This window comes from Plectropomus leopardus, chromosome 10, assembly GCF_026936395.1.
Source record: "Plectropomus leopardus strain MGB_pleo_1.0 chromosome 10, ASM2693639v1, whole genome shotgun sequence".
In the NCBI taxonomy this organism is placed as follows: domain Eukaryota; kingdom Metazoa; phylum Chordata; class Actinopteri; order Perciformes; family Serranidae; genus Plectropomus; species Plectropomus leopardus.
Window position 1 is genome coordinate 32998274 of NC_142185.1, and position 23997 is coordinate 33022270.

At 40.1% G+C, this 23997-nt stretch overlaps 1 protein-coding gene across 3 annotated transcripts in view; it reads left to right on the forward strand.

Moving 5' to 3' along the window:
• sema5ba (sema domain, seven thrombospondin repeats (type 1 and type 1-like), transmembrane domain (TM) and short cytoplasmic domain, (semaphorin) 5Ba) overlaps nt 1-23997 on the forward strand; it is a 231228-nt gene that overhangs the window by 21672 nt on the left and 185559 nt on the right. The window lies entirely within an intron of this gene.

Here is a 23997-nt window from a genome sequence, read left to right on the forward strand (position 1 = left end):
AAATTAACTGAAAATGAGCATAAAAAGGCAGAAACAAAGCAAAGTTTCAAAAAAGCAAAAAACAAGGAAATAATCCGCCAAAAATGCTTAAATAAATAAGAAACAAAATTTAAAATGTATAATCTTGATAATTTTGTCTTTTTTCCTAAATTCTAAATCTGCTAACTTCTTGCAATATGCAGAGCACTTGCATTGCAGAGATACTCATTTACTTTTTTCTCATGATTTCTGAAGAAATCAAACCACTTTGCTCAGGTTTCAGAGGTTTAAATACTTCTAAAAGGCAGTTGAATGCAGCACAGCACAGATCCAGGTTTTAAAGGGTTACAGCACATAATGTGGACAACAAAATATTACATCCATGTGTGGTTTTTTAACCTCATTCTGAAATCATGAGCATCAAACGGCTGCTGTTAAAGCCTCCACTCTTTAGGGAGGACTTTTATTTTGGAGCCTGACTGCAGGGATTTGCTCTCATTCAGTCACAAAAGCATCGGTGAGTCCAGCACTGATGTCGGGTGATGAGGTCTGGCCCGCAGTCGGCATTCCAGGTGTTAGATGGGGGTGAGGTCAGGCACTGTGTGCAGGCCAGTCAAGTTTTTCCACACCATACTGGGAAATAATTTCTTCATGTATCTGATTCTCCAAACTGTTGCCACAAATTTGGGAACATGTTATTACTTACAATATCATTGTATTCAGAAGAAGTGCCCAAGCACTGGTAAAAATGTAAAAAAGTTACATTTGCATATTATTATGCAACATTTTTTAACAACACTTTAGCTGACATGTGGTTAGTATTAGGTGCAAAAAACACTTGGCTAAGGTTAGCAAAAGATCATGTTTGGGCTTAAAATAACTTTTTTGTTGCACAATCCCTGCAGGAAATATAGCAATGTCTCTTTTTTTGTTGTTGAAAAAACAGTGATAGGTTCGTAAAAAAAATCCACAAACTGGATATCTTTGTGTTGTGGACAAGACAAGACATTTGAGGACTTTATCTTGAGCTTTGGGAAACACTGATTAACATTATCACCATTTTCTGATAATTTATAGATTTAACAACTCATCACTTAATCAAGAAAATGATTAATCAACAATGAAAATAATCATCAGAGCAACCGTCAGCACGCCGGAGCTTAACAAATGGCGCTCAGAGATAAGTATGCAAGAAAGTATTTTTGAGAATGTTGAGTGTGGGTTTCCCACACATTCACTTATTTGCTGCAGCCCGCCACAATCAACAGCATCTGTCACCATCTGATCAGTTCTGACGGGATCGACTGATCAGTTATTCATTCTGCCTCTCAAACTGCAGGAGCAAGGGATTGACATTATATTGAAATGGCACGCTGATTAATGAGATAATATTTTAAAAATTGCACTTCATATCAAAAGGATGGTTGATTCCTGCGTTGGAGAGACACAAAACAACTTAAAAACATGGGACTAATGACCACAAAGGGGCATTAAATGACCCCCACCCCAGAAAGAAAAGATGCAAAATTACCTCAATAAGAAATGGAACAACTACAAAGAGACAAGAAACAACCAAAAAGTGACAAAAGGGACAAAAGGGACAAAAAATCACAGAAAGATGCATGATGACTGTGGTGGAAATTACAGTATTTCCATTCAGGGACGTGAACAAATAAATGATAAAACAAAAACAGCTGTCTTTTGTATATTTCAGTGAAGTAAAGAGAATAAAAAAAGAAAAAGGTTTAACAGAGTCAATCTATTTCAGCTGAAAGGACAGAGCTCAGACACCTGGAGTGCACTGAGTGAGTCTGACAAAGAAGATCACATTCAGTCACATATTTATAATTGCAAACACAGTGTTGGGAAAATAAGGGAGGTTACCTCCGCTGAGATGAGGTGTACTGAAACAAGGAACGTTTGTCTCCTCTTCCCAGCAACAGCAAGTTTCCTCACACAAAAATGAAACTTCCAAGAACAGTTGGTCAGATGATTAGCAAAAGTTCATATGAGTTAACTTCAGGTCAAATCAAAAGTTATTATAAGGTGATTCAGGTGAATGTATAAGGTATATATGAGGTCAATTTTTGTCTCTACAATGACAAAGCTGCTAAACAACAAAAAAAAGGGGGAAAGCCACCATCACGTCTGTGTCTTGCTCCTTGGAGAGGTGTTTGGGTCTTTTGCATGTCTGTGCCCAGGGGCCCATTGTCTCGTAATCCGCCCAACTTTGAAATGTTGCTATGATATGAATTAAAGATACATATTTATGGTTTGCAGAAAAATACAGTACCAGCACTTTCTTCTGGAGACTGAGCTGCAGATTTTGCCCTAATCATGGAAAACAGCCCCGAAACTGAAATGCAGAGAATTCCAGTCAACACATGGAAGTTGTTTCTCTGATTGCCTCCTCTCCTCGCTTCATTTCTGTGCTCAAACCCTTTTGACTTTCCTGAGTGTCCCACAATAACCCGTCACAGCCACCCTCGATGCCCCTCGCTGCTACGACAGCGTGCTCCTGCTGGCACGACGCCCAGACACCATTGGCGATTTACAAACCAGCGGTGATGGCGGGCCGTGCCCACGCGTCTTTGACTTTGCTGAAGATGTGCTCCTATTCATTAAGGCGGCACAAATGACAGAGGGCCATTTGTGTTCTGCGGCGGGAGGGATAAACAAGACATAAAACACGGGGCTGTTGGACGAGGAAAGCCAATTTGTGGTGGTTAGACTGTGTTTAACTTCAGGTGTCCTCTCTCTCTGTCTCTGTGCTTTTCTCTCCTCTCTCTCTGATTGTGTTTTTTCCATGTAGTGGTTTGTTTTTCTATCAAAAAGGTAACCTGCAGGCGATCTAAATAAGTGTTTTCCAGTGGCTGAATATTTCTGTGAGAGATTTATGTTGGCAGGGAGCTCCTGGCGTGTCTGCAATCCTTTGTTCTTTCATGAGTTGTGTGCCTTGGATTAGTCTCATCAAACTCACAAATGATTTTTATAATCTTCGACAGGTAATGCATTCAGAATCCTGGCACCCTGTAAGATCAGAAAGAGATTGAAGTTTTAACTTTTTGTTTTGTCTGGTAATTTCAATGAGCTCGCTCTGTCTGCAGGTGCAGCCAGTGCAATATAACAGCTATTAGATTTGAGTATTTTGTTTACACAGCAACTCGCTTGCTCTGTGAACACTTACAGCCATGTGTGGTGTCAGTGGTTTTATGAGATTTTCAGCGAATGTGTCATCGTAACAATCCAGCTGCTGTTGGAATAAAACCAAACTTCCACACAGAGTAGGTTTCAGGAGCAAAATGTGTGATTGTTTCTTTTATAGAGCTAACAAGTAATGTCATAAACGCATCAATACCTTTTAGAAAAAACACAGAAATTAAGTTGGTTTTTTGTTTGTTTTTTGTCGTGTCATAATTATAGTGTCATGCTTTTAGAATATTAATGATCTCATTGTGATTTCTTAAATGTCTTGATTGTGGCACGATGGATTTCTGTGCCAGCATTAGTCAAAAAGGCCCTGATGACCATAAACAGTTGACGTCCACTTGTCCTCTACTTGTCTTTCTATTTCTTTAGCCATGTTTTGATGTGTGTGTACGTGTGTGTGTGTGTGTGTGTGTGCATGCATGAGTAATTAACGCACTTAATGATCTTGTAATATTAACAATTAACAAGTGTTTTAATGTTTTTTTTGCATGCAGCATTAGGGATAATTTTACAGATTTTCAACCAGCTTTGTATCAAGATGATGCAGGTAGTATGTGTAGCTGAACTGTGGAACACTTTCCTCCATCTAACCAGTGCATATATATATGTATATATATATATATATATATAACAGCTGAGCACCATTTGATAAATTCGGAGTGAGATTGCGTTGATAAAAGCTGGTAGGACAGAAGCTAACATGGTGCTATAATGAAAACATCTGCCCGTTCTGTGTGTATAGAAACAAGTAAGTCAGTGAGCAGATACGGTTCCATCATTTGTAAGTGGTGTAGTTTTAGATCTGCAATGAAAACCGTTTGTGATGACTGAAGCTGCTGAGCGCTCTGATGCAGCAGAGTGACCTCGCTGCTGTGAAATATTCTGAAATGAAATGACCTGGCCTGGATCCAGCGTAGTGGCCCTGCCTCTGCTGACAACAGCCATTTGATACTGAGGACGGAGGACAGCACCAGTCCTCTGTGCTACTGTATATGCGCGTGTGTGTTTGTGTGTGTCTGACACTCCCTGTGATCTAATGCGGTGGCTCTGCCCTCCAGGGACACCCAGACAGCTGGCTGGCACAGGAATGTGACGAAGACTAAAAGACTTAAGCCACCTCCAGCACATCCTCCTCTTCCTCCAATGCCACTTCTCTGTTTTCTCTCTTTCTGTGCCAGTCAGACGCACCACAGGTGGACGAGTTCAAAGCCTCTACTGTAAACTGGAGGCTATGAGAAGAGAATCGAAGATGTGCAAAACTGACAGGAGTGAAAAGAGTTTTTTTGGCTGGCGATAAAAGCAATACTTTCCACTCAATCAGACATATCTGTAAGCACCGCTGAGTGGATTGATGCAAAATGTGCACTCTGGAGCTCATCTTTTGTGATGGATGCTTTGGCTGTGGAGCTTTAGTGTACCTTTTTTAGTTTTTTATGTTTGAACAACCACATTCTCTATAAATTGCTGCCTTTTTTATGGGCTGTCTTGCTGACTGAGTCGAACCCATTTCAGGCTTACTATTTTTCCTATAAATGATTCATAACAGTGCATTAATTGTGGTCTATCTATCAAGATTAAGAGCACATCATGCTGCCTCCACACTTGTTTGTGGTTTAGTTACTTGCCGGAGAGGCACTTAATTCAGTGGATTCTATAATGTCTTCATTGAAAGGCCCTGAATATGTATTCTCTTCATCTGCTTCTTACTAAGGGCTGAGTCTCAAGTCAAAGGAATACTCACATGCAAAATAACCATTTGTATATCAGTTATTTTGTGAAAGAATAATTAATTTGTAAATACTTTTTTTCTAAGAGCTACCCTGAATAATCAGACAGAGACCCCTCAATTGACTGAGACTGCATACATTGAGCAGTCCTTTTTTTTTTTGCTTGTCAGACAACTGCATTAATCCCACCAGGGGCAATTTTTTTTAACAGCTTGCTATGTGCACCTACAGTAGCCTGTGGACACTTAAATAGATTAGCAATAATTTAAAATATGCCAGGGAGTTCAGTGGAATAAAGGAATCTATAAGTTAAATTTGATTATTAATCAATAAACAATAAAAACACTAAAAATAGATTTTACAGAGAATTTAAGGGACAAATTGCAGAGGTTAAAAAGATTTCGAATGGAGATGAGTCTCACAACTAAGTGTGCTGTGCAGCGTACGCATGGGAATGTTTTTGTCCCCATATTTACTGCAGAGTGAGTACTCTTGACTTTCATGCTACTCTTTGGTACAGAGGGCTGTGGACATGGTGCAGCGGCACAGTAGTGGAGGGACTTTGCACCCTAACGCTCAGAGAGAGAAAGAGAGAGCTCAGACATTATTTCCTCTGCTGAGAAGTGTTGGATTTACAGCTCACAGCAACTTAATACACAACAGTCTGCCTTTTTTTTTTAAATCTATGTTGACAAAAAGTTGACATTTGTGATCCACTGTTAACACTGTTAGCTTGTTTACTATATTACAAGAATGCTGCTTTCACACTGACTGCTGAGCCTGTTTAAACGTATAACCTTTATATGAAAAACAAAAAAGAATTGTCAGTTATTTATATCAAGTAGCCAAATATGATTCAACTGACATAAATCTGAGTCGGGTACAGTTTAATTTTTCTTGCATGTCTCAACAGTGAACGAAGAATCCAAACACTGAGAAAATTCTTCTCTTGTAATTGTCGTCTGCATTTAACAACAGCAAAAATATATCAAAACATTAGCTTTTAAACACTCACACAACTCGTGAATTATATTCCAAGTCTCAGTTATCCAGTTGTATGCTCAGTGCATCCCAAACAAACAGCCCTTTCTGATCTTTTCTCATTTTCACATTTTTATGTGTAAATGTCGATGAATAGCATTTTTATTTAGGAAAAGTTCTTATAAAACTTTTTACATGATTAGAAAACATTAAACATTTGAAAATTTTGGTTCCTTAATGTTGGTATCTGGTAATTAAGTGAAGCCTGTCCCTATTGCAATTGATAAAAAAGTTTAATCTTGACCTTGGAATCAGTAGTTAAATTAAAAATTCTTGGCTGAACGTCTTCCCCAGTGGATGCAGTTAAAGCAATCAGATATTTAGAGCCAACCTTGTTGTTTCAATAACAAAGTGAACACAAAGTAACATTTGAATAGAAGTTTTCAGCTGGTAAAATTATGCCAAAGTAGCTGAATTTATGCCTGGTGTCCCTGAGAACTGAAAATTGTTTTTCAGTGGGCTCCCGTCGAGTGAAATGAAGCAGAAATTGAATAAAAGGTGGTGTTCAGGTTGGAAACAACAATCGGGGAGTCCTCATTCATGCTAGATTGACTCGCAGTAGGCTTTGATCTGCTACTTTGAGACACTGACAGCGGAGAGACGTTTGAATCGCAACTCTGATTGGGTCGCAGAGTTGTGCAAGGAAACTGGCTTTTTTCACTCGGCTGATGAAAACTGAGTTAATTATGTATCAGTTGCAAACTGCCTCGTGTCTACTTGTGCAGAGGGCACCTCAAGTTTATTTAAGGTGTTGTCAGAAGGAAGTTAATCATGTTGTGCTGGCGCGAACATTTCTTCCGGATGAGTCGGTGGGAAGCCGACTCTCCGATTGAGAATGCACACTGACACCCACGCACATACACATTCAGACGGTGTAACACGCTTTAGTGCCTCCTTTTATTCCCCCCTCAGGCCATGCTCTCTTTGAACCCAAATTAATAGCCTCCTTTACTGCGTCACATATAATTTGAACCTGTCTCTCCGTTCTGCAATTCAATCTTAATTGCTAAGTACTCCCATTTCAAGAGTTGTTAAGCAAACGGCGCGTATGACGGATGAGTCTGTGGCAGTAAACACCAAATTACTTAATCAAACGCTCTCTCTATCTTCCCGCTGCCTTTCAGAAAGTCAGGAACTCTTTGCCGTCATCCCAGGAGAAGAGTTCGATAAAAGACAGGGGCATTGTAATCTGCCACTCTCTTTTCTTTAGTTATATCCTCACACCACAGTGATGAATGGGCGCTTCATCCCCGCACTTTAAAAGATGGATTGGGAGCTTGATTCCCAGCCCTTCGTATGTTAAATGGTCTAATTCTTGCCGTTGCCTGCCCTTCTTCTTGTCACACTTTCAACATTTATCTCTGTCTTTTATCCACTCCTATTTACTGTGTATCATATGGAGCTGCTTTTTAATTCCTGACATCTCTCATTGTGGGGGCTCTCTTGTGGCTTTCTTTCCATTCCTCGCTTGATGTCTCTCTCTCTCTCATACAAATTTTCTGCTTTTCAGCGAGCTGCTCTCTCTCAATTTTTTGGCTCTTTCAGCCTCTGCTCCAGGTGGAATTTCCATTGATTAAAACCAGACGTGGACTGCACTCCTCTGTCCACCTGACCAAGCCCAGCTCAGGAAGATGAATCACTTGCAGCCCTTTTCTATCAGTCCACTCTCTTTTCACATCCATCCTTCACTCTCCCGGCTGTCGACTCCGAAATGAAATGAGCGCCAGACTGATTGTGTGTAGGTTTAGGACACAATAAGGTGGTCAGCTTTTTTTGGGGGGGGCAAGTCTAGTGTGTGTATGCAGGTAACCATAGGTGCTTGAAGTTCTCTCAGTTTTGCTCGATGTGTTTTCAGCATAACTCCCCAAACATTAAGAGTTAAAAGGAATACCTGAAATCGATCTTTTGAGTATGAAATATTCACAACTTTTAGGCTTGAAAAGAGGAAAAGTGCTTTTGATTTGTCCTTATTCAGGACGGCTGCTGTACTCAGCAAGATTCCAATGATAAACCAAGGTCACGGCCAAAGAAAGTGTCAAATCATCCACAGAAACATATCAATCGGCTCCTTCAACATCATACACTTTCTGCCATCGCAATCCACATCATTTTTGTGTTTCAAGAAATTGTGGTTTTGCCAATAAATTACTGACACGCTTGCTATATACAACTTAAGGCTGACTTTCTGAACTTCGTTTCTGAGTTTCTAACCTTGTTTCACTCCCAACTCATCAAATAACGATGTTTGGGCAGAGGCCCTGGGAGTCAGATACAGATACAGTGAGGAACTGGGTGATGTAATTTTTGCCATATCGTAAACATTGAGAGTTTGTACAGGATGGGTAGGAGAGGAGATGGATGGGTCAAACAAACCGCAGACTTTCACCCAGAAGGCTGCTGTTCGTGACCCATGTGAACCCAAACACAGTGATGGCTAGGTAAAATACAACCAGTTTTCGTGGTACTATTTCAGCTGGAAACATTTTTTGTGGCATTATCCTGGCTGGAAAGGCAGCGATGTTTTGATTAAAAAAACAACCAATTTTTGTGACACTATCTGTGCAGAAATGCAACAATGTCTTTGTAAAAAACATGCACTATCTCCCCTTTGCATGCACTATCCCGACAGAAAACGCAGCAATGTCTTGGTAAAAAAAACAGCTGCTTTGTGGTTGACGAAGGGTTTCAGACATTCAGGTCATGGTATCCTTACGTGCTATTTCATGGCAACTGGACAACAAGTCCAGTGATGAAAAAACACCCATGTTTTGTTGTTTATTGGTCTCAACAGTTTTCTGCAGTTTGGCAGATGTGCCCTCTACAGGTGAAAACATCCACCATCTTTTCGATGACAAAGTCAGCTTATATATGATTTCACTTTAGACACGTTGAAATGATGTGTAAGAAAAGTGCAAATGTAACAAGTCCATGGTTTGCAGAAACAAACAATACCAACATTTTCTTGTGGTGATGGAGCTGACCTCCTGTGTGGTTCCCGGGTTAACTCGCCATACATGTCCATGTGGGGAGAGTTTCTCACAGACGAATTGGGGCTGTGTTTCCCTGCTGCAGGCTGAAAGCTGTGTTAGCTTAATGCACATAATACATTAGGCTGATGGGAACATTTCACTCAATTTTCTACTCGTAATTTACATAGTGGAGGGTATAAAAGCATATGAGCTGCGCAGCCCCAGCAGCTGAAAGGGCTACTGATTGCCATAATACAGCTGATTCCCTCTCTGTTTGAATTTGCTTTGATGCAGCTGCGTACAGCCCAGGAAGTCAAATTTAGTTGTGTGTAAGACTTCTGCAGGCGAGCTCTCCTAGAAGGTGCGTTTTTCTCTGGATTTGCGTGGTGCTGCAATGCGCTCTTCCCCTCTCGTCCCTCTTGTTTCCTCCTCCTCATCGCCCACTCTCTTTTATTTCTTTCTTCCTCAGTCGGGGTGATACTACTCGGCTCGGCTCACTTCTTCCCTTGATGGTGTCTGACCAACAGGGAAAAGGTGGGAAGTTATCGTTCCTCTTCCTCCCTCTGGAAGCAGGCGTCCTTTGGTATAATAAATAATTCCTCACCCCAGTTCTTGTGCTCCTTATCCTCTGGGCCCAATGCCTCAGAGTCCAGCGTCTGTTGGAGGAAATATGCATGTGAACAGCAGGTGCAAATGGTTTTCGTCTTCTTTCAATGCCACATATGGCTTGCCCTCCTCAGAGAAAAGTAACCACTTCAGGACGGCATGAAAGAATCAGTTCTGTCTTCCTGTGTTTTCGAGTGCAGCTGCTCTCCACCCACAAAGTCAGGGGATTTAGCAGGATCGCATCGCTGCATGTTTTAATGATGCAGCTACTGTCAGAGTTTTCCTCTGTTGAGATGTGAGGTAGAAAAGAAGTGAGAGGGATGAGGAAATCAAGTGTTTGGGATAATGAGGGACGGAGGGTTGGAGTGGTGGGATATTCTCACAAGGTTTCTTTTGGAAGTTTCAGGATTAGAGATGAGAAGGAGCGCATGCTGCCGAGCCAACTCTGCCTGGTATGAATACTGCGCATCTATACTGACCTGGTTCACTGATTTGAGCTCTGTAGTCTAAGAGGTTCAGCTCAATCTGTGTCCAATAGCAAATTTATTATTGAAACTTCCTTTGAATCCTGTACTGGTATCTATTTAGGTAAAGGCTGGTGTACTGAATGGTGGAGTTGCTGGTTTAGCGCTGCCTCCATCAGCAATTGTGTAAGCTAGAGTAGAGCTAATATTCAGATATAGTTTTGCCTAAGGGGCTTTTCACACACAGTAACTTGCCACCTTCAGTCATTTCAATAATGGGAAGACGGCAGGGGGAAGCGATTTTGAACGAGGTGGTTTGGATATTAAGCAGCTGCTGCCGATGTGCACACACACATATTTGCTCCATGCACCATGTTGAACTTTTGGCTGTTGCTGGCTGGGTTTGGCCGGTCATATAGGATAGGAGGCATCACAGAGGCAGAAAGAGGACAAGATAGAGGAGCTAATAATGTTGGTGTCCGTCTGAATACCAGCAACTTGTGAGGACAACAAAAACTGAGCATTTCCACTAAACTTCAGATTGTCTAAATATATAGAAATCTGTGCTATTCTCAGTGATTTCTGCTGTCTTGCAACCATATGCAGCTACAAGCTAGCTTGTTTATCTGCCAGTGTTCACTGGAGCAACTGCCTTGCATCCCTGCCGCAGACCGTGGCGGCAGCAGCCACTTTTAAAAACGCTTTACCTTTTGGGGAACACTCTTGCAGGCAGGCTGTTGTCAGGGTGGTTACCATGCAACGGTATGAAAGCCCCTTTATACTGATACTGCTACAGTGCATTGCTTATCTTCTGTGGCGTTAGATTTGGTTTATTAAAGCAACACAGTTCATAAAATAATTACAACAGAAACATCAGACTGGTCAGACCACCATGTTTGATGCTATATCTTTATATGTCACAGTTGTGACTGAAAATGACAACAGAAATAAACAAGTTTGCCAAAATGAACATTTTTCCACAATTCAAAACAGTAGGCAGTTTTCTAATACTTTTCTACTACTTCTGTCTTCTACTAAAACATTTCCTTGCTGAAAAAAAACCCAGATAAAAACAATCTTTTGATAGTAGCTGGTTTTAGTTAGCTGGTCAAAGATGGTCTTAGATGGTCCTGACCATCTTGCTGGTCTTTGATGGTTTAGCTGGGTGGTCCAGCAGCTGTGTGGCCAACCTATTAAGATGCACATAATTTATCTTTATGCATATCCTGTGACAGTCGACTGAACTGATTTATGCCTTTTGCTTCTCATACTTCCCTCTCATGACACTGTTATTTCGCCATAATAAAAGGACATTGATTTGGTTTTAATTTTATAGGAACTTCAATGGATGAACCAGCTAGAGTGACCATCACACGCTTGTATGACCAGCTAAACCATCAAAAGTTAAGCAAAATCATACCTTAAGCTGGTCAGTAAAGCTGGTCACGCATTTTAAGCTGTTTTTTTAAAAACTTTTTTTCAGCAGGGTTGATCATAACCAAAGTTAAATAAACTAAAACTTAACTAACTATAACTAAAACTTTAAGACTTATTTGACATTTCTTATCACTTTTTGTTGGCTGAGAAGGCTGAAGTAGAAGTTTTTAATGAAACCCCCGTTTATGTGCACAACCTAAAGCTACACTCTTATAATAAATGTTGATAAAATACGTAACTGACATTTTGAAATACCAGATGTAGACCACTTTATTTACATGAAACATGGTACCTGTGATTCATTAAAGTCTCCCTTCATGGGTTAGATTTTCTGAAGCCTGATAATGGAGCCAAGAGGAGGTGCTGATGTCTACTTTTATCTCACAATATGCTCAAATTGTATTGTGTGAATGATGCCCGGTGACACCAAAATAAAACTGCCTACCCCAGCTTTAAATGACCTGATACTAAAGAAACAGATGAAAGATATGATAAGAAGTCTGAGTTAAACTCAGTTGATTTATGAACAACTTGAAACTAAATCTATAATACCAGCTATCTAAACCCAACTACAGTCCTCCTGTGTTGTGGTGTCTGTGTTGTTTAATCAAGAAAAGAAATGCAAAGGAAGGATTAATCTTCCTCCAGCGAGTGCGAGGATTAGACTCTTTTAAAACATTTCGGAGGCCCCTGTTCCATTTATGTTCAGTTCTAGTTTGTTTTTCATTCATCTACAGTTCATGACCAAGCCTGACTGTGCCATTATGTAAATTTGTACCAAAGAAAATGCTGTTTGAATGTAAAGCAGAATGTGGGCATAAATGCAGCCGCTCAGTGAAACCACACTCAGGAGTCCCGCCATGTTTGCTGTTGTTTTAGCTAATGAGGGGTAAAGCACACACAGGCAGGATAAGCTACACCAATTACTGCAACACACTGACAAAGAAGCGGATGATTTTTAGTGTTTGAACCAAATGTGACACTCCAGCAGGCTCATAATAGGATCCATCACTTGAACACAACAGCGCATCTCGTGTTCTTCGTGTTTGTGTCAAGTGCTGTAAAATGGATCCAGGTCTCAGGTTCTGCCGGCTTGGCATCACCGCGCAGCCATTTGGCTGCTGCACAGTTTGGCTGCGTGGATCAATATTCAGCTCGATAAGTATAATGTTGGTCTGAAGCTGAGGTCGCCGCTGCTGGCTGCCTGCAGACAATTCAATCCACCTGCTATGCTCTTCACCCTGCACCTACACAACACACTGTAATTGGAAAGTTCACTTACAGACGCATGCGTGTGAGGAGCAGCCTCTCCCGCAAACAAACACTTAAGGACACAGAGACAGAGAAGACGATACACACATATAAATGTTCCATCACGGACACTCAGTAACCACATTCATTACAGTAGTGGCGTAATCAACAGCCTCGGGACCACATAAAAACTCTGTTGGAAAGACTTTATCCCTCAGCAAACACTTTGTCCAGGGGAGTAAACACACTTGCACAAGATGTACATGCAGACACACAGTAGGACTGAAAAAGCAGCACTAAGAAGTACTTTAATCCTTTGAAACCTGAGAATATTGGCTTGATTTCATACAAGGACATGGGAAGAGGGTGATGTGCAACAAAAAAGAAATGACACAAAACTTGAGCAAGAAATTAGTGAAAAAATTACAAGAAAATAACCGGAAAATTTGTAAAAAAAAAAAAAAAAGTTTTAAATAAGAAAATAAAATAATAATAGTAACAATTATAGTAATTAATAAATAACAAAGGGAAATACAAGCCATATTAAGGTTATTGCTGTAATTATGATGTTTTTGCCTTTTTTGTATCACCAACAATACAAAATAGACTATTGTGAATATGGTCAATCATTAACATTCAGCGTTTCACCCAGCCATGGTCGAGTACAGTCTGTATGTCACGTTTCGGAGAACTGATGCATTTAAATAGCGTTGTTAGCTCTCCATCATCAGCTGGTCAGTTTGTAGTGTTAAAGCTCACGCTGATATATTCAAAGCCCCGGGCATTTTTTAATGAAGGTGCCACTTAATTATGACAGAGACCCTCTTGTGCTCAGTGAGCAATCAGATAGAAACACACACACACACATGGCACAAGGCTCAAATCATTTTTTTAAAGTATATGAACACTATAGAACAATTACAGCATGTACGTGGACGTGTGGGTGCGTGGACACAAAAGCCGCCCTCCTACATTAGCGATGCTTTTATTCCTCCCGTGCTCTCAATACTTAGCGCTTGTTTACATCTCAGCTTTAACCTTTAAGCCATTTGTCACCACTCTTGTAATAACACAAGTGACCTTTCTGCTAAACCTGGGGGGCTTGTTTCTGAGAACAGGGGGTGCAGGGGTCAGAGGTTATGCCGTATATAAACAGGTGTCAAGTGCTATGATGGAGAGCCAAGGACATACGAAACTGGGCTGGAAACCCGGCCTGTGGAGACGCAGGAGCAGAATAACAAGCATAATGGATGACTTTGCCCGTCAACGTGATGCCATGGTTTCAGGTTGTGCAAGTTAAACCCGCCTCGTCTGCGAGAGGCGACCTTTTGGGAAGCAGCGTGTGTGTGTGCTGCCGTGCGAGCCTCTCGCCTCTTGGATGTGTTGTTTTATTAAACTGGTGTAATTGCCGTTGTCTCACTCCCTCTCTCCCTTTGTCTTCTAACTCCAGTCGAGACGAAGGTCTTTGATTCTGTGCTTTAAATTGACATGACTTTTTAACTCATTAGATTGGGATGTAAGCAAAATGTTCCAAAAATTCCATTCATGTTTATGCACTAATATTTGGAGCATTTCCAAAGCTTGGATGGGCACAAAATAAGTCGAACTATTAGTGCAGTAGATGACGAACTGCATTACTGAATATCTGGATCTGCATGAAAGTTAACAGCTTGATTCCAGCAGTGGAGCTACAGTTACAGCTTGATTGGGTGATTTAATTGGACTACCATCCTTGTTCCAGTATACAAGCAGTGGGAGAGAATCAATTTATTGATGGTAGTATGTCCGACTCTGCCATGGATGGTGGAGATATTCCCCTTTCAGCTAGTTTCAATTGGAGTTTCATCCAGTTGACCTAGCACTGGACATTTCTTACTCTACGCTTTTCTTGTTTTGTTTTCTTTCCTTCTTCTTCTTTTGTTTTTGCCGGTTTTCTTCTACGAATTTATGCTGTTCGACTTCCAGCTCAAAGCCTGGCACGGGCACAATGGATCTTGTGCAGAACACCTGGGCCAGTTCAGGTCCGATTGAGGCGTAAACATGAAAGAGTGAATCGAACCCCAGCCACATTATCTCTGTACTCAAAAAAATTCGATGTAGTCCGGTTTCAGTCGGACTAAAATGTTTACATGTATTTTAAAAGTCCAGTTTTAGTAGAACTAATACAATAATTTGACTTTTTCTAACATCATGTAAACATACTGACTTACGTTGGAAGCACATTTGGAAGGGATCGGTTAATGGCCAGTGTGAATGGGAGAAATAACTACATCAGTGTTGGTACACATTACTTGTTCCTTTTAAAAAAGTAATGCATTACTTTAATTGAGTTCATGGCAACTGTACTGTGGCTGTTTTGGTCTCTGCAGCTGTTACACAGAACAAAAAAGACTGTCAAACGTGTATTTCTGCCATAAAATTGGGCATTTTAACATGGTGGTTTATCATAGACTATAAATACTGTGACGTCACCCATCGAGTTTGGCATTTTGGCCATCACCATCTTGGTGATCAAATTTGTGTTAGAGGTTTGAGCTGTGCAGAAGCGAAGGGTGGATCTGACTTTTTAGACTCATAGATTGTGGACAGTCTGTCACTCAATATTCGTTACTTTGGACCTAAAAACATAAACGGATGAGTTATTGAAAAGTTAATCCCCCATACGATTGTCATAAATGTTGAGATTAGCTTTAGAAGCCACAAGTGTTTTCTGCACCAGGCTGTGAATGTGTTTATTTCTGCTTTAAATTTGAACATTTTAACATGAAGCTCTATGGGGATTGACTCAGTTTTGGAGCCAGCCTTTAGTGGCCATTAGGGGAACTGCAGTTTTTGGCACTTTTGCGTTTCTTCTTTTGCAGCCTCGTAGGTTGCTTCGTGGTTATTTGCAGCTCAACTGCCTTGTTCCACAAAAGACAGGTAGTTATGTTAGTAAAGCTATGTTTTTTGGGGGGGTGGGGTAGTGTTTTGTCTTTGTGTTTAATGGCAATTTCTCTGGTAAGACTGAAGGCAGTTAATAGTCTCTGCCAGTCCAATATCACCATGGAAATACAGCCTCACCTCTTTGAATGTTTTTCAATCAGCCTTTTTACAACATCCTGTCTGCTCTCTCTAAGGATGCTCTTAGACGTGATGCTTCTCTATTTGTTTATGTCGTGTTTGGTTCACTCTGGATTTGTCCTCAGGCTGTGAATTGTAAAGATCCAGGTGTTGAGTGTTGGAGGAGTTTTGTTGTCCCACGATGCTCGGGGCTTTAATAGTTTAAGTGGAGGCTGCTGTTTTTCAGATTTGTTGACAGAGTGTGACTGCTCTTTTCTGCATTCTGATCCAAACGGCCAATGTCTGCCCTGCATGCAGTGTTTGTCGTGCAGTTTACTGACCCAAAAGATTTGTGGCAGATTTTGATGCAAGTAGCCTCAGCTGCTTCACCTTTTATCGTACAGAAAGTAAACTGGATGTGTATATTAGAGGAGCAATGTTTGTGTCGCTCAGTGTGCACAAAAGTGACAGCACATAATGAAGAAATAGTTCTTGGGATAATTTAGAAACAGTGTCATTGCATGGTGGCAGACTCATTGTTTACTCGACTGAATGTGAGTGGGCAGAGAAGCTGCACAGCTGAGCAGAGACAAGTCCGATGTGCTCCTCCTCTTTGTTTCTCAGTGCACGGTGGAAATTTGCAGTTTTGCTGAATTTTAGACTGAGATAATACCAAGCATGAAAATGCTCTGTGTGCTTTGTCCAATCTGTAATTTATTCATCGATTGACATGCATCAAAAATCTGCATATTGTTTGTTTCTAAGATGGAATGGAAAGTAGATGCATTTCAGCCAGCTGTGTCGACAGACAATACTGATGTAAACAAACAATCAGCTGCATCACAAAACATTATCTACATTAGTAGTCTCAGGATGATGTCAGGCTTTAAGTCTACGTGTTAATTTTTTGGGATGAAGCTAGACTTTTATGTCATGGGCCAAGAGTTTTTGTAGTAACTCGTTTCCTGTATTATTTTGAAGGTCACTCCTCATGTCTCGTGTCTTGTCTTACTTCCTGCCTTGTGTTTTGCTGCCCTCACATGCTCCTCCGAAATATCATATTCACCATATTTACAGTATTAACCATATTTATGAGGTACAAGCACGTAAACAGCTCTCCAAACTCATAATTACAAGTGGGAAATTGGAAAATTTCGATGATACCCAAGTTGCCAAGTTACCCAAAACACACACATTTTCACCCAAAACTTAGTTTTTATAACCTGCTGAATGGGAAAAAATGAACTAAGAGAACAAAAGTGAATACAGAAGTGAGGGACCAGCAGAAAGAATGGGTGGAAACTGTGGGATCAAGTAGGGAGCAAGTATTTTTCTAATTTAACCACACAAACTGTAGAGGTAGACATAAGGTGCTAAAATAATCTTTTGACATGTTGATATTTATTTTTTGAGCTCGCTACATGCATCTTGCTAGTGTTTCAGCCCTTGTTTGCACATTGTGGCGCCGATACTTTCCCCCCTGGTAGAGATGCTTTTCAGGGTATTATGCATTACGCTCTGTCTATATTGAGGAACGGAGGAGACAGGATATGCTGTGAGATCACTGCTCCAGGTAACCTTTTCGTTAGATGCTGCATTCATGTGATGTCGTAAGGTCGTACTTTCCGAGTTGGGAAGTTGTTCTTCTGACTTTGTTTGTGTCCTTTTTTGGTCATAAAGTAGGAGCGACATGGAAGCTAGAAAGAAGATGGGTTGTATTTTCATACTAAGGTTGATGTTCCAGTTTGTTTATATTTATACATTATTTATATAAAAGTAGTCAAGTAGGTATCAGATAAATTTAGTGGAGTAGAAAGTGCAATTTTTCACTCTGAAATGTAGTGAAACAGAAGTACAAAGTTCCATGAGATTAAAATACTCAAGTAGCATAAAGTTCCTCAGAATTTGATTTAGCATAGCAGCATTTCTTTAGCCCTGATAATAATCAGGCCATAACAATTACTCTAAAACATTATCTACATTTAATTAAAGTATATTCATGCATTTAAAAAAAAAATGTCCTCAAATGTAAAACTCATTTTCCTGGCACTGGGCAACAATTTGTGAACTGTGAAAATTAGATGTTTTACTCTTATCTTGGTTCAAGTGTTCTCGACCGTTCCCCAAAATCAATGGTACTACCAAAATAAGAACAAGTCGTGGGTATGAGCAAAAAAAAAAGAGATTTGCTTTAGTGCAGTTTCTTGCATGAAGCCTTTTGACTATATTCAAAGTTTTATGACTCTACAACTTTATTTCCAACATAATTTTAGCCGTGCCGCTGTCTCTGTTGATATCATGCAGTGTGTCCTTGTTCTGTGGGATCTGGTGTGTTTGACTTCAGAACAAAGAGTTTGTTCAGTAAGCAGCGTGCTGCTACAGTCTGATGTAAACTGGAAAGCTGCAGGCAATAAATCGCTCCTAATTAGACATATTTCCTTCACTGCCCTGAAGGATGAACGTTAAGCTACACAAGTATACAGTGTGAACGTGTGTGTGTGTTCCTGTGTGTGTGAGATAAACTTTGTGAGTTGTTGAGTTGGGAACTCCAGCTGTTTCGTAAGTCGCCTCTTCACCTACTTCCCGCTAAGTCTTCATTAAACTGTCTGATTCAGTTACCGCTAACTGGAGTTTAATTAGGAGAATTTGATTTTCTCTGCTGGATGCGATGGCGACCGTTGATAAACACTTCCTATGGACAGAAGTGAGGGAGGCGCACCGCGGCGAGCTGCGAAAGTTTTCGACAGACCAAAACAAAGTTCCAGATTGGAGCACAAGAGTGTGATCTCAACCTCATGGCTGTTTTGTCGGCCTCATACTGTTATGAGAAGGACTGCCGGTTATAGAGCATCTCAAGTTCACAAACATAACATGCACAGCACAGATACAGACACACACACACACACACACACACACACACACACATGCACACACATGCACACACACACAGCGACCGCCAAGCAGGCAGATGACTCTCAAGGACTTGTTCAAGATTCTTGTGTCTCGAGTGTGTTTCTGTGTGTGAAATATAGAAATAATTGGAGATTAACAGAAAAAAATGGATAAATCTCTTGATGACTATCTGAGATGGTCAAATGTATATTATTATAGTATGTTAATATCAGTACCAGGAGATATTTCTTGCCTTTCCATTTAGATTCACACCAATTAGGATGATAACCACTATTATCTCTCTTTGAACTTTTTTTCATAACACACATTTTGACTTGTCACAGCAGGAAAAGCACAAATTTCTTTAACAATGGCTCATGCAGCTCTATTTAAGTGTCTCAGTAAGTCGTGGCAGGGAGCCAGCGCACCCAATAACAGGTCCCTGGAACAAGCTCACCTAAATTGAATGCAGTCATTTTTATCAATTACAACTGTGCTTTTCCTGCTATGACATGCCAAACTGTCTGCTACAGAAAAAGGTCTATTAGCCGTGCCGGTGACATGGCTCCAGAAATGGCAAAATTCCTCTTTGAGCTGGTCAGTTTAGACTGAAATATCTCGACAGATGTTGGATGGATTACCTTGAAATTTGGTACAAGCGTTCATGGTTCACAGATGATGAATCTCGATGACTTAAGAGATCATTTTGACTTTTCTTCCAGCACCACCACAAAGTTCATATTTGTGGTTTAAGGGCAACAGAGTCACCAGCAAAAGTGTTGGCATTTCTACAAACCACCGATTCATGACACTTGTATGTTATTATGTAGTAGATAAAAAGAAAAATCAGACTCATGTCAAATTATTGACTCAGGTTATCCATGTATGTAGACTGAGGCCCAGACTCTGGTCCTGATGTTTCCTGTGTGGAGTTTATGAATCATCAACTCTGCAGTGTCATGTGCATCAAACTGAACGTCACATGCCTGTGAGTGAAATCACATTTTATTTAAATTCAGGATTGCATTTAGGATTTTGGTATTACAGAAACATGTTTCCTAACTGAATGTATCCAATCTTATGCTGGGATAAGAATGTAGCTATCACAGAATCGTCATAATTTAGGGATTTCCAAAGTAAGGAAACCTGAGTTAGGATGGCAAATACCCTGTCCCAAATTCAAAATACTATCTGCCAAAAATGGCAGCAGCACTGTTGTTAGATCTGCATTAACAACTGAACATCGTTAAATAATGACTGAAAGGCAACTTGAACCATATGATGACACTTTAAGTTTCCTGGACCATGTATTAATGGGTTGATGTTGACTGCCAAGACAGTTTTGAATTTGATTAACATGCTACATCAGGCTCTGGAGAGGCCTACAAGCGGGCACAGGGCTCTGCCAGTGGTCGTAAAGATCCCAAATGCACTTGTTTTTTCACTAAGGGTGACTTCCAGACAAATCAGTGACAAGTGAGAGTCGCTGATATTATGGCTTTTTTATTTCGAGAAGCATACGGCTGCATTATAATCAAAGATACAGGCAATCTGTGTACAACTGAAGGATCAAATTTGCAGTTAAAGTTTGTATTTCTGAAGTTAAGATAAAACAGGAGGTTTTAGATTGGATGAGACACAGCCATGAGTTTATGAATTGCTTCTGTAATAGTAAGACATGATTTTCCTTCTCTTGAAGGGATACTTCACTGATTTTCAAACAGTTGTTGCTCAAACTACAGGTTGTACTTTTGCATTTTTGTATCGCCTGTCACCCATGCTGCCACCACCGCAGACAAAACACACTCTCGTCCCAAGTCGTCACATATTACCATTTTAAAGTGGACTGTCGTGTCTACGTATTATGCTCTAGGTATCCTTCTGAGTCTGCTGTTTATGTTGTGAGATGCGGCTACTGTGATGTCAGCACATGCACTTGGTGAAATTATGCAACATGTGGTTATGTTTAGGCAACAAAAGCCCATGGCAGCCAACCCTTGGATGTCAACTAGCGCACATGCTGGCACAGATGGTTATGATTAGGGCTAGGAGGCACATGGTAATGTGTACAAAAAAATCCATTCACATTCAAACGGGAAGCAAAGCTCCTGCATCAAAGTCCGGGTTTTGATGGACCCTGTAGGGACCCTCATGCTCCTCATATTACTGGCTGCAGTTCAGCCTGATTTTGTCCTGCCACGTATCATGCAGATACTATGGGTTTTGTCAAGCTGCGCTCTCAACTGTCCGGGAATCATGCTTCTGTGAAAGGTGCCATTCGGTGGCGCATAATAACACTGTGACTGGTTCTGCCGCATTCTCAGCTGCATATCAGGTAAACAAGAAAGATGCAGGACATGAAGGATATTTTGTCGATTTTCAACCAGCTTTGTATCAAAACAATGTGGGTAGTATGTGGAGTTGAACAGTGGTAAACTCTATTTAACCAGTGACTAGATGTCCCTCTTCCCCCCTCAGGTTGTGGCTCGAACTACAGACTGTACATCTGCATTTTCATATTTCCCACCAACCATGCCATTGCTTTGGATACAAAGAGTATACATGCAGAGCCTCTCTCTCTCAAATTTGGACCAAAATCCGACCAAATCATAAAACTAGGTAGTGCTGAATGAATACAAATCAACATTATGTAACTGCACTGCCTATTTCTCTCCTAAAATGCTCTTAGAAACACATTTTAGTGCCCGGTTTAGCTGTAATAGCGAGAGTTTGTGAACAGGAAGTGGCACCGTATAGCTTTCTGCACGGGGAAAACAAAGGCTGAAAAAACGGAGATTAAATGGTAAAACTAAACAACCAAGTTTCTGTTACTGCATGTCATATTTCTCACCTAAAATGTTTTCAGAAACATGTTTTAGTGTGCTATTTACCTGTAATACCAGTTTGCCAAACATCATTGTTTCACACCGACCAGTCCTCATTATGTCATCCACCAGCAGGAGCGTTTACTGGTCTGATCAGGAGTGATGCATCCTGGTAGTTGTAGGTTTTCTACCTCTTGAGCAAAAGTATTTTTCTGTTCTCCCAGGTTGTCTAGCACCAATTTAAAAAGTATTTGCCTCTTTCTATTTCAGAGTAGATTTAGTTTTAGTTTTACTTCATGAAATGAAAATCGGAGGTCTGACTTAGGATAGGACACAGTGGTGAATTTAGGACTTGCTTTGGATTTTTTTTCTGTCATTGAAACTTCAGCTGTAGGACGAGCAGTCGGGATGTTGTTCTGTAATGAGGCCCCTGGTCAATAAAGTTTTACTGAATGTGAGCAGGGCCGAGTATTCCCAGACTTTGTTTGTCTGACTGTCTGGCGTGGAGTCATCACGGCAGGAGATTGGTGTGTGTGTGTGTGTGTGTGTGTGTGTGTGTGTGTGTGTGGCTGACAGAGAGTAAGGTCACAGTATAAGCAGTTTATGAGAATTCTTCCTCCTCACTTGTTGCAGTGAATAAAGCCTGATCCCACACTGACATTGGAGATTATGGGGAGGTTTTTTTGTTCGAGCGGACACTTCCCCGCCGCTCAGCCCTAAATTCTCAGCTTAGCTCCATAGAAAATCCCCTTTACTGCATTTGTCTACCTGTCTTTGCGGCTGTTCGGTGCCCCAGCATCGAGCTGGAGAAACTTGTTGAAGAACGTTAAAGTGGATTTTAATTAATTTATAATTTTTTAAATCGATCAGTTGTCATTAATGAAGCAAAAATGTTGAGTATTCTTTGGTTTCAGCTTTTTAAATGTGAGGTGTGGTTCCTTTTTCACTGTTTTATTCCTCATAAGTGAAAATATGAACTTGAGAGCTGTTCGTTTGATTTTTGCTCACAGTGAATAAACTCTCACATTTAAGGGTGCTGCTGTAACGGTTTAATTTTCTGCTAACTGCTAACATCTGACTTTTGACTGGAAGCTTCAAGTTCACAAAAAAAAGGGAAATAAAAGTGACCATCAACACATCCTGATTGACACGAGCCAGGTGCTTCAAATAAAGGCGCCAATGGTTCCACTTTATTTTATTATAAAAATACTTTAAACTTTTAACTTTATAATAATGGTATTTTTTTTAACTCTATTACATAAATACTTTATTTAACTTTATTATAACAGTAATTAATCTTAACAATTTTTTATTTAAATGTATTGTTAAAATACTTGATAAAACTGTTATTTTATTAGCACTTAAACTTTATTATAACAATACTTTACTTTAATAATATAATATAATATACTTTATATACTTATAATAATACTTTATTTAACTTTACTTTCATGGTACTTCATTTAACATTATGATAAATACTTAATAACTAAAACTTTATCAAACAGTACTCTGTTTAACTTCATTGTAACAGTTCTTTATTCAACTTTATTAATAGTATAGTATAGTATATATTAATAGTACTTTATTTAGCTTTACCATATCATTATTTAACTTTTTTAAACTAATTTATTTGGCTTTACTATAACAGCAGTTTATTTAACTTTAACAGTAGTTTATCTCATAGATCAGTATTTCAGTGGTTTAGTTTAAAGGGCACTTCAAATAATCGAGTTATATATATTGTGTATTATGATAGTATAAAAATATTTAGATATTACTTATAGACTGTATTGCCCAGCTAATTGTGAGTTAATTTGAATGCATTTTTATGCTCTTGGTTCGATAAAGAAATTAATTTTACGATGTTACCTTGGATTCTGGGAACTTCTGACATTTTTCAACATTTTCTGACATTTTTTTGACTAATTGGCAATTAAGTTTGTTTTCAACCAGCATTTATTGATGATGAAATTATTTTCAGCCCAAAAAAACATCTTGTAAGTACATGTTCTTGCACTCACACAAACAAGTAGCAGCACCCTGCATAAATGCACAGAATATTAATGAACATCATAGCAGAAGATTATGTTAAGATGACAATACTCTGGCCCCTGTTTAAATAATATTTGCCGTTCTGCGTGGAAGTGAAGCAAACAGAGGCCATATCGCGGCGGTCGACGGCACAAGAGGGATGGCAAGCCTGAGCTGCTCTTTCAGGTTGCCGTAGAAACCAGCCGGGGCTATTTGTTCCAATTTGCTCTGTGGCGTTGAGATCAAAAAGCTTGGAGCCCAAAGTGCTCTCTGCATATTAGCATCCGCGTTTGATTCAACACAATTAGCCTCCTCATTTACATCTATATTGTACATTTACAGTCGAACATATTTGGACTGGTGTTTTCTCTGCAGCACAGGGCTTCTCTGATGTTATATGGGGGGTTTTAGGGTTTAATGTGTTTGAACTTTGTGGTTTGTTATTGTCAGGTTGGTCCTTTACTTGATGTAAAGGCACCTTGCAGGTCCTTCCTTTTTCTGCAGCCCCCCCCACCCCCACCAC